This window comes from Equus caballus, chromosome 6 (genome assembly GCF_041296265.1).
Source record: "Equus caballus isolate H_3958 breed thoroughbred chromosome 6, TB-T2T, whole genome shotgun sequence".
In the NCBI taxonomy this organism is placed as follows: Eukaryota; Metazoa; Chordata; class Mammalia; order Perissodactyla; family Equidae; genus Equus; species Equus caballus.
In genome coordinates this window covers 54,438,718-54,452,742 of record NC_091689.1, presented here as the reverse complement: position 1 = coordinate 54,452,742, position 14,025 = coordinate 54,438,718, and the positions used below count along the sequence as shown (strand labels likewise).

Below are 14,025 nucleotides of genomic sequence, written 5' to 3'. Positions count from 1 at the left end.
ATATTCCAGTGAAAAGATCTTATTTAGCAGATTCAGAGAAGGGTGAAAATGGGTAAATAATGGATAAAGCGCCTAGTGAAGTGACAATTCATATTGAACACAATATAATTCCATGTACTGTACTTCACATAGAAGCAAAGGGGCATCAAATCACTGTTTTGGACAAACATAACTGGAGGTTCACAGGCAGAAAGGCAAATGTCCATCTGGGTTGACTTTCTCCATCAGTTGAGATTTGACTGTGGGTAATCCTGTGTGAATTGTTGTCCTCGTATGACTGTGTCTTCATTTCTGGCACCTGGCTGGCCCTACTTTCTTCACCTCTCACCACAGGCTTTAGGGTGCTTTGTTTTGTGCTCAAATATAAAATAAAAGCAGTGTTTTGAAAGTATTTTTGTACCTGTTCACAAGCCCGAAATTTTATTTTAGTTTTCACTTTTAGTAGTTTGGTTTAAAAAATCTTTCGGTTTGGTTTACATGGAAAACTTTTTTTTTAACATCATAGTAAATCGATGAAAAAAATCTAATTCTAGGGAATAAATACTGGGGACTAGCCAACAGGGAGGGAAACAGGAGTTTTGGAACAGGGTTTCTAATCCCAACTCTGTTAGTTGCTAGTTGTCTGGACTAGGCAAGTCGCTTGATCTCAGTCATCTTCAACAAGACTGTGAAAATTAGAGCTAGTATATGCACAGAGCCCAGCCCAGTTCCTGGCACATGACATGCACTTTATTTTCTTCTGAAATTAAGTATAACTATTTTTCTTATTACAAAGGTAATACATGCACGTTGGAAAAAATTAGAAGAGAAGGGAAAATTAAAGCAGACATTATCTCACCAGATAGTAGTACTATAAACATCTCTTAATATGTTATGTAAAATAAAAATGAGGTCATACTATGCATATTGTTTTTCATCCAGCTTTTTCTATTTATCAGTGTACAGTGATCATTCCTTCTGGTCAAAAACATCCTTCTACATTATTTCTAATGATTGCACAGAATTCTGCAATTTAACCGATTCCCTGTTGATCAGCATTTTACATTATTTTCAAGATGAGGGATTTCACAAATAATATAACGATGGACATCCTTGCAGATAAATCTTTTTGTCTGTTCTTGGTTATTTCTTTAGTTAATTTGTAGAACTAGATTTACTTGGTCTAATAGCATTAATGTTTTGTGGCTTCGGATATATTATCAAATTGATCTCCAGAAATTTTAAACTAGTGTATGTGCTTATGTATATGTGTATGTGTGAGAGTATCCATTGCTCTGACCTTTGCAATGAAGAAAAAACTTGGCATTTTTAAGAAGGTAAAATGTTATTGTTTAAATTTCTGTTTAGTTAATTTCTTAGTGACATTGAACTTTTAGTGTATACTTATTAGCCACTTGATTTTTGTTTTGCTTTTTTGAATTATCTGTTATTCTGGTAGGTACTTTCAAATGGCAGCTTCCCCCGCCCCCGTCCCCGTCCCCGTGTCTGTCTTCATGATTTTACTTAATAAAGTATTATTCTTTGTGTAGATGTTTGTTACTTTGGTTAGACTTCAAGCTCCTTCAGGGCAGCATGATACCTTATTCTTTTTCTGTCCTGAGCACCCAGCATAAGAAGGATGCAGTTAGCATCTCATGGGTCTGTGAATAGATGGATCCCAAGCGAATGGAAGGAAGGTGGCACTATAAGAAACAGTCGAGGTGAGCGCTCCCTGTCTGTTCACCCAGACAGTACAGTAGGCTAGGCCATACAAGAGCAGAGCTCAGAGCTGTTCCCAGGGACCAGACTAAAAGGCTTAGGCCAACTCAAGGTAGATGACATGTAAGATAGTGAGTAAAGAGGCCAGGAATTCTTTTTATTAGCTGAGTGCTCAGTACAGTTTCAGGTGGAGGAAACTTCATTCAAATGAGGGAAAGCTCAGTGACAGTGCTGCATTTCTTTTGTTTTGTCAAGGTTTTTCCCATCTGACACCTTGGAATTGTGATATCTGATTTCCTCATTGATCACCTCACCCGGAAGAAACTCTTTGGAATAGAAAGGGTCCTTGCTGTATTTATTATTGAAAAGGTTATTTTCATTTGGTCAGTACCATGTGTTTTCATATTGGATGGTGGAGCCATTTCTACAGGACTGACTGGGATGTTGTCACAAGGTTCTCTGTCCCCTCAGTCATTTGAGATGTTGGACCTGGTGGTATAGCATAACCTGGTCATAGTCACTCGCCTTCTTTCTCTCTCTCTTGGGAAGTCTTATCTTTTGAGCTCCCCGTATTTATAGAGAAAGATATAGAAATGAAAAGAAGGAAGGACATTGACATTAGATAATTAATCATTTATAGATTCTTACAGAGTTTTGATATATGGGTCACAGATTGTGATTTGAATATGTCGTGGCAGAGTATTTTATACAGTCTATGTATGTTAGAAATATTTGCATAAGATATTCCACGTAATGTGCTTAATGAACATTTACTATGCTTATTATATAGAACCTAATTACAAATCTGTATTTACTATCAATAAATATATGTTGATATGGCAGATTTTGGTTTATTACAAATTATATACAAATTGTATATTTGCTGATTGTTGTTTTAGTAGGGACAGATAGTTTTGTCAATCTCCTATTTATTAGGCATTCAACCAGAGACAAAAGAAAAAAGAAGATAAGTCCCTTGAGGAATGTATTCTTAATTTGTATAAACTGTTAACATTTGCTAATCTACTAGAATGTTCTCTTTGAGGTAGTTAACATATATAGACCTTGCATCTTATATCATCTGCTTACATATTACATCAGAATATGACATGACATTTAAAATATGTCTATGCAGTAGAAAGTGAATTTTTGACGTTTAGTTGGTTTATTGGATCATTGTAGATTTTCAAGCCTTATGACCTATGTTCATGGTAAATGTTTTTTGAACCTGTGACATCCAATGTGGTCACCCTTAGAAGCAAAATTGATCAAGTAATAATATTTTTGTCATTTTAGGAATATGCTGCCCAGGACACCATGTTGGTTTCATCTTGTAATTTCTGTGCTTGTGAGACCAGAGATGTTAATCCCATATGGAAGCCCCATGGGTGGGCATAGAGTGAAAGTTTAGTCAATTAATGGAGATTTCAAGTAGTGGTTAACAACTAAATTTAAGTAAATTTGTACATGAAGAAAAATAAGGAGAAATATTAATAACTTTGAAGCAACTTTAGCTAAGTGATAAAGATGGTCAGGAGGTTGGATAATATCAGTCAAAATAAAGTTAAGAAATACCATTGATGAAAGTGGGGCTAGGAGAGGAAAATGAATATGATTGTGCTCTACAGCTGAGTGAACATTGTAAATAATCCATTGTACCTAACAGGACTTTGATGGGAGAAGCCAAGTAGAGGTTAAAAAAAAACTAGCAAAGGCAGCAGAAAGTGGAGTGGGTCTTCAAGGTCAAAATTGAGCCCAGCTGTAGGTAAGTCATTTGGTCCTAAAGTTGTTGCAATAGGGAACATTCTTAAGGAAACATGTCTTGGAACCCCCACTGGGTGAAGCATTGGATGCTGAATCAAGGAGCGAAATAGCATGCATTGGTTGGGTTAGAGGGAGGAGCTTTGTATTCCTGTTTCCAGAGCTCTTTATGTTTGGTGCTGATCTCTTATCAACATTGAATGGATGGTTTGTATTGTTCAGTAGGGTCCCCTGGGAGAAATAGAGTATTCTGGAGCTATGACATCTTCCAGGCAGGCAGCAGGTTTTCAGGTCTGGCAGATTTTCATACGAGGATCCTAAGTTCCCTCCTTATCCCTGCTTAGCACATTCTCCTGATGCATTCTCTGCCCCCCTCTAACCATGGGAGTCATCTTTAACTTGCCTTCACCCCCTACCATCTTTTGACAGACAATTTTTCACAGAAACAATCTGTGAAGCTCCTGACCACCTCCCCTCCTTCTTCCCTTCTCCTTCCTTTCCTCCCTCCCTCCTGCTGATTTGTTATTATGTACTGCAGCTGCCCGGGGAGGATTTTAAATAGACCCATAATGGCACAGCAGCGCCTCTTGGAAGTTTAAATATAACCTTCTTGTTAATCCTGTCTGTGGAGGCAGCAGGAACAGCACCTGGAGAGGAAGGCAATGGGCAAGAGATGCCCTGGGGTTCTACCCTGAGATCATGGTTTAGCAATCTCTCAGGTGTCCTGTGATCTGAAAGCATTTGGGCTCAGCCTCTCAGTGGCTATGCCTTAGCCTAAGTGGATTTGGTGCTGGATTGACAGTCCCTAGAAATGTAAGCACAGTGTAATACCAGAGCAAGAGAGACACGGTGAATGACAGTGAGAGCCTGAAATTCCTCTTCACCCTCTGCCAGCCTGTCACTAACCTTCCACCACCCACAGAGGCAGAATGTGTTTGGCCTTATTTAGCCTTTGGCCCTGTGAGGGGACCTGGAGTGGGAAGGGCTAATTAGTGTCAACTATGTGAGTGGACATCATTCTTAAGGAACAGGTGTCTAGATAGTGTTTCCAAGGCACACTATAAAGGCCTCAGACAGCTTCCAGGGGATGTGATGGGTGGCTGCTCTGACCCAGGGCAATGAAATTGTTCATGAAGAGAAGAAAGGCTACAGATTCTGGCCCCAGTTCCAAAACCTGTCAGTATTTTCTTGGATTTAACAAATGTCAAACCCTAAGATTAATTCAGTCATTCAATGGATATTTATTGAGTACCAGTGATTATGGGAAATGTTCTGAGATCAATGGAAGAAAGGCCACAGGGAAATGGAAGTACCTTATTAAGTTCAAGGAGGACCTTAATGTTGGAAGGGTAAACCATTCAGAACAGAGATTTTCCGGAGGAAATGCCCTAATATCCATCTGGTTCAGTTTTTTTTTCCTGTGGAAATGTTGTAGGATCTACTGCTTATCCAAGGATAGGAATAAAAGAGGTAAGACATTTAGTGAAAGGGAATTTAAATTCCATAGAGTGTGAAGAACTATGCTAAACTCTTAGTTTTGGTAGAAGATTTAAGGTGGTATTTCTTATCCTAAGGCAGTTTACAGTATAAGAGGCGAGGCTGAACAGATAATAATAAGCACATCAAACCTTTTTATAGTATATATTGGAGTGTGCTGTAAGTTCACATACATAGTTCTATTTTATACTTATACTACCCTGTGAGGTGAACATTGTTATCCTCAGTTTATAGAAGAAAAAACTAATACAAACAGCTTAGATAGTTTTCCCAAGGTCAACCAAATAGTAACTTATAGGAGGAAGACATCTATCTCCAAGTAAGATTTCATGTTATTCGTTTTTGTATCCCTAGGGGCTGGTCTGATTCATGCCATATTGCAAAATTGATACTTTTTAACTGAATGAATGAATGAGACCATTTATTCTTTTTCATAACACTGCAATCATATATTCATTTTACAATAAACACACAAAAAGCATTTTAAACATTTTAGTAAAGAGGTTACTGAGGAAGGAGGATGAGTCAGGAATAATATGTGTTATTAAGCAGACATAGCAGGTTACAGTCGACACGTGTGTGCCATTAAGGAAAATTCCATGTCACAGTAGACATACTGGTAATTAGATATCTCAGGTCATAGTAGTGACATCTGGGGAATTAGGGAGACACCCCTGGTCAAGGTTGGGTGTAGCTGCTTGCAGCATCAGTATTTTCAGGGATCTTGTTAGAAATGCAGAATCTTGGGCTCTACTCCAGACCTGAATCACAGCTGTGACTTAAAAGATGGGCTGCATGTGATGGAGTGGGTAAGGGGGCTTTTGACAAACTGGAATCTGAAAGTTATTGGAGGTAAGAGATATAATGGTGGTAAGGAATTAAGCATTGCTAGAATTTCACTGTAATAAAACGGCGGAAAGTAAGCGAGGACAGAAAGGATCACAGGCGGGCATCTATCTAGTTTGTGTCTTCGTGAGGGAGAACAGCTGAACCATTCAAGTTGGACAGCATTGTTTTATAAGCTTTCTAAGAATAAAGATCACACAAAGTCATTTTTTTAGAGTCTTATACCCATTAAATAAGGACATTATCTCATGAAACTCTTGTTTATTTAATAGCTTTTAATCCTAAAGGAAAGTGGAGACCAATTGGTTGTTAACTTTGTACAAAATATATAGTTTCCTATCCACTTGCATGAAGCTGGGCTTATTTGAAAATGGCTAGGTAGGTTCTACCCGTATTCTGAGAATCATCAGAGATTTTTCAGAATTATTAACACAATTATGTATAATGTGAGTGAAGCAGAATAAACCAATCCTTGCCCAAATGGAAAGTAGTTTATCTACTTTCCACTGTCATTTTAGTAAAGGTGCAATTGATAAATATTTTTAATCATCTGTTTCTAGCTGTGAGTGAGAAATGCAAAAGCTAGATTCTTTATCCTCCTTTAAGGAGCTTGCTGTCTAAATAGAGAGGGTGGAAGCATCATATTCCTTGTCATGATAAAATCTTTGAGGTGAGAATGAACAAGGTAGGTATAACAGGAAATATAATTAGGAAAACTAGGGTCTTGTACCAGTTTTGCCACTAAATTCTTGTTCTTGGAAAACACCTTAATCTCTTCAGGTCTCAATTCCTCATATGTTAAAATGGGAAATCTGGACTGGGTGGACTTTAAGGTCTTTCCTGTTCATTCCTCCAAACCTACAGGAAAATGGAAAATCAAGCGGGGGAAGTGATGGATGGGGAAGGTTTGACTGACCAGATGGAAGAGACTAGACTGCTGCAGGAAGCCTGTTTATCTCACAAAGATGTTTTAAATAAGTTGATCTTTTTTTTTTTTGCTTTATAAGGTGACAATATTTGCATTACTAATTGCCTGCTGTCAAGGTTAATGGACATTTCAATTTCAAATGGTCCTAAAAGCTTTTCTGAATTGGGGAAGGGCTTGTCTGGTCACTTGCAAGCCCAGCTGCAGTTGTTCCATGCTTGTGCCCTGTAGTCACAATTATGCTCCCCTTTGGCCCTCTTTGCTCCACTCACAAAGTGAAGTTAAAGAGAAAGATAGCCAAGCAGTCTGACTGATTGCCTAGGCTGAGCCTCATGGAAAGGGGGAGGGCCTCAAAGTTTGCAGGTCTAGTCCTTAGCTTTTTCAGTCTGTAGTTGGTCAAGTTTTCAGGTGAGGACATATTTTACAATGTTTAAAGCATATATTGTTCCCCAAGAATCTTCTATATTTCTACTCATCTATTTTTGGCAATATCAGAAATAGATGTTCCATTAATAGCTAACATTTGTTGAACTCTTACTCCTTGCCATGCACTATAAAGCACTTTATATGCATTATCTCATTGAATTCTTACAACAGCCTGATGAATTATGTATTGTTATTATGTCCATTTTGCAGGTAAGAAAACTGAGGTTCAGAGAGTTTATGCCAGGTGGCATAGTGAAAGTGCAAATCAAGGTCAAATCCACTTCTGAGTGTAAAACCTTGTTCTTTTTGGCCACTACCTCAACCTGATTTCTTTCTCTGGAAAAGATCTAACCCATATATTAATGATGATAACCACCTTCTTTTGTCTGCCTTACACTCTTAAATTTAGATTTCCTGATATAAGTTTTTCTTTCCTTGTTACATCACTGACTCAACTTATTGTCCACTAAATGTTCCTAGATTGGCTCCGCTTCTCTGTACTAAGCAGCACTTGTCCCTGTTAACTTCACTCTCTTCATTCTGATCATGTCACAATTATGTACTAAGTCATTCCAAATTCTGGTGGGTGAGCAGAGCTGAATTCTGATTGCTCCTTTAAGTCCTGAAGCATCAGAGTGGCCTAAGGAATCCTAGGGCTCTGTGGCCTTACCCAGCCATCCCAGGAGCTGGCTCTAGGCATGGGCAGCTCCTTTCCTGGCCAGGCTAGCTGGCAGTAGAGAAATAGAGCACATACCTGCAGTGCAGTCTGGCTTCTGTGCCCAGGAAGACGAGGTGGCTTAGTGTCCATCTGGACTCAGTGATCACCTCCTGGGAGGACAAGACCTGAATTAGATTGTCATGGCTGAACAGAAAAGGGCATTTGTGTATTCTGAGGCTTGGTGCATAGAGAAGCGCTTGCCAGCATTTTGCTGAGTTATATCTTCCCACTCCGTGGCTAATGTTATTTATTTTTAGCCTCATTTCTTCTGATTACTCAATTGTCTTGAACAACTTCGTGAGAAAAATGATATCCCTGTCAGACAATTGTAGAGGAATTTCTTACTGGAGCTATACTGATGTAAAAATATTTTATTTTCCTGGATGTCACTGAATCTTTGTGACCTCTTGGGTTTGGGAAGGGAAGGTGTCACAATAATGGAATTACTGAGGGATGGTAGTTTGTTCTGGTGATAGCTCATCCTAGTTGAGTGTTTAATTTAGTAGAGAGGTACCTTTGCAGATGCAATGAAGTGGACTTGCTGCTATGGAAGTGGCTACTGGCCTGTTGCCATAGAAACAGAGGTGGTCCTTACTCAGGACCATATAAGTACATAAATTACATTCTTTTTCTTTGCTTTGAATTTTTCCATTTTCATTAAGGAGTTGAAGACATATATTTCAAAGGAATTAAAAACCTGCCCCCCTCCATCCCTTACCCCCTAAAATGTCTGTTGGTGAAGGAGAACTTATTGATTGTGCTCAGATGCTGAGACAGAGTTTGAAGAGCCCCACTGGAACACACCATTCAAATAAGGGGCCAAACCATGGAGAAAGCCAAGGCCAGAAAGGACTGATCCAATTCGTGGTTGTCAGTGAGGAGAAGTGCTAAGGCTAGGATACTGGAGCCCTTTGGAAATTGGCAAAGAGAGGATAAGAAAACTTAGACCAAAGAAGAGTGTGAGAAAAACAGAACCACATTTGGCAAGGTCCTTAGTACTCAGTTCATTCTGTTTGGAAAAGAGGGAGGATGCTGAACAAATTTTTGTTTGGAGGACAGGTGTCCTGAAATTTTCTTGAGGACTAAAGATTTGTGAGTTTTATAACTTTATCTAGAATATTCAGATCCACTTTGGGATTAGTTTGAATTATAAGTATCACAAGTGAAGTTAGGAACATTACGTGTAGCACTGATTTTCCCAGGCCTCACCACTTTATGCATAATAGCACTAACAGTCTGAATTGCACTGATACTTGCTTCCTCCTACTCATTTAAGACCTTGATCCCCCATAAAGTAATCATCCACTGGTGTGGTTGGGGGAGTTCTCAGGACAGTATGTCATAGATTCACAAACAGTTCTGGTGCCATATTTGCTGGGAATGGCTCCCATTTTCTGTAGGTTTCCTGGTTTTTCCTTGGTACCAGTGCTGTTTTCCCTTGTTTTTTTTGCATGGCTGCTGCTTCCGTTGAGTTCCATGGCATCTGCCTTGCACTATGGCCTCTTTCAGACCCAGCTATCTTCTCGCATTGAGACCACAATCTACCTGTGGATATTATAGTTTCCCACTAGGCACCTGCCTCAAGTGCACTGGAGCCTCCATGGTGCTAGAGCTTCAGCATGGTCTGTGGTGAAATATCAGGGGGAAAGATTCTTATCCCCTGTGATGTTATATACCGTTCCCAAACCTGGATGCTCATGACATAATTTCTTCTAAAGATTTTAATGAAACAGCTTTTCAGTTTTCACTTACATCTCCTCCTTCCTCATTTCCTGAGGACCCACAGGTTAGGCTGGGGAGAGCTTTAAGTGATAGCCATCATGGTGGCTTCTAAACAGCTCCTCCCATCCTGTGACTATAGCTTTGTTAATGAATTGAACTTAGTTGATTCCTTCTTTCCTCAAGGTAAGTTCTCCCCCAGGCTGCTCCTTCATTTCTCATCAAAATAGACTTTGGAAACCCCTCCAGTTTCCAAGACATGCCCAAACATTGAAAACACCAGTGCTGGCTCACTCTGGGAAGTGACTTTCATGGGTCCTAGGCCAATGGCTGCCCTTTAGGAAATGAGAAACTCTGCCTTCAGTTGTGGTAGGCAGCTGAGGCTCCTTAAAAAGAGCCACAGACATGGAGTTGGATCACATATTCTAGTCCCAATTTTGACACCTGTCAGCTCTGTAGCCTCAGCCAAGTTTCTTTGTATCTCTGAGCTTGTTTCCTCATCCCTACATTTGAGTTAAGAATTCCTACCTCACAAGGCTATTGAGAAAATGAAAAAGTTAATAGTGGTATTCTTATGATTAAACTCAGAAAATTGCAGGAAAATTATAGGCATCCTAGTAAGAAATAGAGTGCAACATACTGTCTATGGTACAGTCTTGTCATTCTTTTTGTCCTTAAAAATTCTGTGAATCTTTCACAAGAGATGGAATGTTAACTCTGTTATCATGAACAGATTCCATTTAAGTCCCTTCATTCTCTGCACTATTTTTTTTTTTTCTGTAGCTATTATATGGTGATCCATGCTGAAATAAGTAAGGACTACCCAGAGAGTTCCCCTGAGCCACTTTTCTCTTTCTCTGATGTGGGGCCCGGGCTCTAACCCCTGTGTCCTTTTGGGCCTGGTGTTCTGTCTCTGGGGCAGAGCTCCAGCCTTGTCACTCTTGCTGCAACACCAGCCCCTGGCCTTGCTCTGCATTTTACTCCTGGCCCCACTCTCTGGGTTTTTATTTCGACCTCGGTCTTGTCCAAACCAAATTCCTCACTTTAGGTCCTGCTTTTAGCACTAGCTTAGGTCCTAATAATCATCCTAATTTTGCTTTAACGGCTTCAACAACAGGAGTAGACATCTTCTCTAGGTCCGAGGTTCCTACAACATATTTTATTAAATTGCTGTCCACTGGTACTGCCCACTACACCACCACCATACCATGCCTCCCGCCTGCCCCCCAAAAATAGAAAATAAATGATTCTCCACAGAGAGTTCACGGGAGATGACTACTATAAAATGCGGTCACCCCAGAAGTTATAGAAAATGTAATGAGAGACCTCGGTGGGCCTGTTGGTGCTGTCTTTAACTGAACATATCTATTTGGATCTCTCAAAAGAGAAAATAAAAGCATTTTCATCTGAGTCAGATGGACTCATGATTAGGGAACAGTATAAAAAAATTAAGGTCTTTTTTTCTTTTTAAATGAATCTGTGGTATTCAAGGAAAGCAGAGATAATGAGCTCAGAGAGAGATAGATGATTCAGATCAGAAGGGCTTGTGGAGGAGTGGGACAGGGAGGCCTGAGGAGACAGGAGGACACAGGAGGGGCACAGATTGTCTCAGAAAGATGGGAGTGCTGCTAAGGAGGTGAGTCCCTGCAGGGATACTGAACGAGGGACTGAAGACCCTCAGGCTGCAGGTTAGAGAGATTTACTGCAGAGGGACCGTATTTGTGTTGGACAGGCAGGCAGAGGCCAGGAGAGCTGAGGATAGATTCACACTTTGCATCCCCCAGTTCCATGGGAGTTCAGAAGTTGAAAGCTGGGCAGACATCTTGAAGAAAGAGCTGACCCCAGCTGATACCTCAAGTGTTGGGTTTAGTACCAGATAACTCTGTACAGAGAGTGATGATGGTGTGTTCATGCTTTAAACTCATGCCAGGCTAGCTAACATGAAACTCTGCTTCTGATTTGCTGCATCTCAGTGGTTGTGTATGTTCTGACATCCCTCCATGTTTTAGTAAAAACTAGTTGTGCACATAAACACGTTGCATCAGATGCTCTATGGCCTGGAGAGAGAAGGAATACTGCTGGAGAAGTGAAAGACTGCTTCTTGCACTTACAGCCTCCCCAACCACCACTGTGACCTCCCTGCCCCAATTTTATTTCTGGCTGATGGTAATAGCAAGGTAGTTTCAATTGATACCAGTAGTGATGGGGACTACTGAAAGACATCCTATTTAAACAGATTTTTTAAAAGGAATAGCAGTTAACATTTATTGATCACTTACTTGTTGTACTCATTGCTTTGCCAAATTCTAATGCATAGCCCTGAATCATTTAATCCTTCCAACAATACTAGTACAAGGGCACCAATATTATCACCAATTTGCAATTGAGGAAACTCAGGCTAGTAGTGATCAATTTCTTGGAATATTCAGAGCCACTAACAAGCTGATTTTGCACTGACACTCAGGTCTGACACCAAGGTATTTCCCACCAAAATATTCTTCTTCATTTTAAGATCTCTTGAGGTTTGAGAAGGACTGGCCCAGGGGATACAAGGAAGCAGGGCATCCTAAGTTGCAGCACCCTTTAGCCTTACCCAACTACTTTAAGTTTCAGTTATCTTCTAAAACTTTTCTGCTGGAATATGGAAGGCGCACACACTTAGTTTAATAGTAACATCCTTTTGCAGTTATTGCCACTTAAGATCTCGATTGGTGGCAGGATACCATTATTGCACTGTTGTCAGTGGTTTATTATTCTGCTACCTTGGCATGGGTCCTACAGAGGCTGTTGTTGAGTATAAGTGTTTATAACCTCCGGCATGCAAAGCAATGGATAAAACACTATTTGACTGTTTTAAAAAACATTCGCTCTTATTTAATGAGGTTTTTAAGTGTGTATAGGAAAAAAAATCAAGACTCTTTAAGAAGTCTTTGGCAAGAAGCTCCAGAAGTTCATCTGGTGCTGACTTGAAATGTGGAGATGAGCCATTAATCGGCTGGTCAGCATGTTAAGTTAGTTCGACATTTGCAGGAGGTTTATTGCTCTATCACCAGTTTTGTCTTCCACTTTATTCGAGGTAGCAAGTACAGAAGGCTGATAGTCAGGGCCAAGGACGGCTTTCCTTGGAGAAAAGGGAAATAGTCTCTCCTGGCAGTGAAACAGTTCCAGTAGAGTCCTGAGTTCAAAAGGAGATGTTTGGGATGAAACTATTAATACTTTCCCTCAGATAACCAACCTCTCTGGCTGGGAGCAGGGGAAGCATCAATACAGAGAGATTAAAGGCTCCTCAAGGAAGGGAAACCAAAGTTTATATAAGAGGCACATGAAATAGTGCTCCCAAAAGGGAACCAGGTAATTTCTGTGTCTAAGTAACTGGAGTATTTTCTGGAAGTCATTCAATTTGTCCATCCCCTGGTAACCTCATTTTTAAAATGAAAGTATTGGGGTAGATGACCTCCAAGTTTCCCTTATGTGCAAAAATTCTGTGGTTCTAGTAAATTCTTGGCAAGAGTTGAGTATATTGATAAAGTCTCTATATGTAGATTTTTAAATTGTATCTTTCTATAATTAGTATATAGTGATTATAATCAGTGGAAATGAGAGAAATGTTATTATTTTAATAGTCATATTTGCTGAAAATAATTATATTTGCAGTTAACATTCTGTTGAACACTATAGTGGCCTCTAATGTTCCAAGAGTCCAGTTCTGCCCCCTAAACTCAGCATCTTTTCTTAGGAACAAGGTGGAAACTTCATCACATGCCATCTCCCTTCCTCTGATGTACTCTGGCTTTGGGAGGAATATTATCTTTCCGCTTCTCCCACCTGAGCCCCTCTCCAGCTGCCATAGTAATGACCCAGATGGAACCTGATATTTTCTCCTCTCTCCTTTTCCTTTGGCTCTGAGATGACAGGATCTTAGTCCTGAAGGGACTTTAGATCCAGAGGGTCTCCATGGGCTTATGGCTCAGGCCTGAGGAAGACTCTTTCTGGTGTGTATGAGATAAGTTGGTATTTACAGGCTGGCCTGAGATTAAAATCACCACTTATTACACTGGATCAGTGGGAGAATGCTTTGGATTTCTAAGTGATAACTTAAGAATTAATCTTTGGAACATGATACATTTGTAGATTGGGGACTGACCAACCTAGTTAGTGAGCTAAAGAAGGTAAGATGTGTATTCTAAGAAATGTGGGTTCCGTATTTATGCCTTCTCCTTTTTTCTTCCATATCTGAAGTGAACAGAGGAGGTTTGGTACCTTATTTACAAATGATTGCTTCCACTAGCCTAAACTGTATCTTCAAAGGTGTTGCTGAGTCTGTTACGTGTGTTGAAGTTAGTAGTCTTAGTTATAGGCCTTAGGAGAATAACAGGGTGTATGAAATCCTTAGATAATTTGCAAACATTATGAAAGCTCGTATTTCTTGCTTTTC

At 39.9% G+C, this 14,025-nt stretch overlaps 1 protein-coding gene across 2 annotated transcripts in view; it reads left to right on the top strand.

Moving 5' to 3' along the window:
• The window catches only part of GRIN2B (glutamate ionotropic receptor NMDA type subunit 2B), a 402,696-nt gene that overhangs the window by 180,682 nt on the left and 207,989 nt on the right, over positions 1–14,025 (top strand). The window lies entirely within an intron of this gene.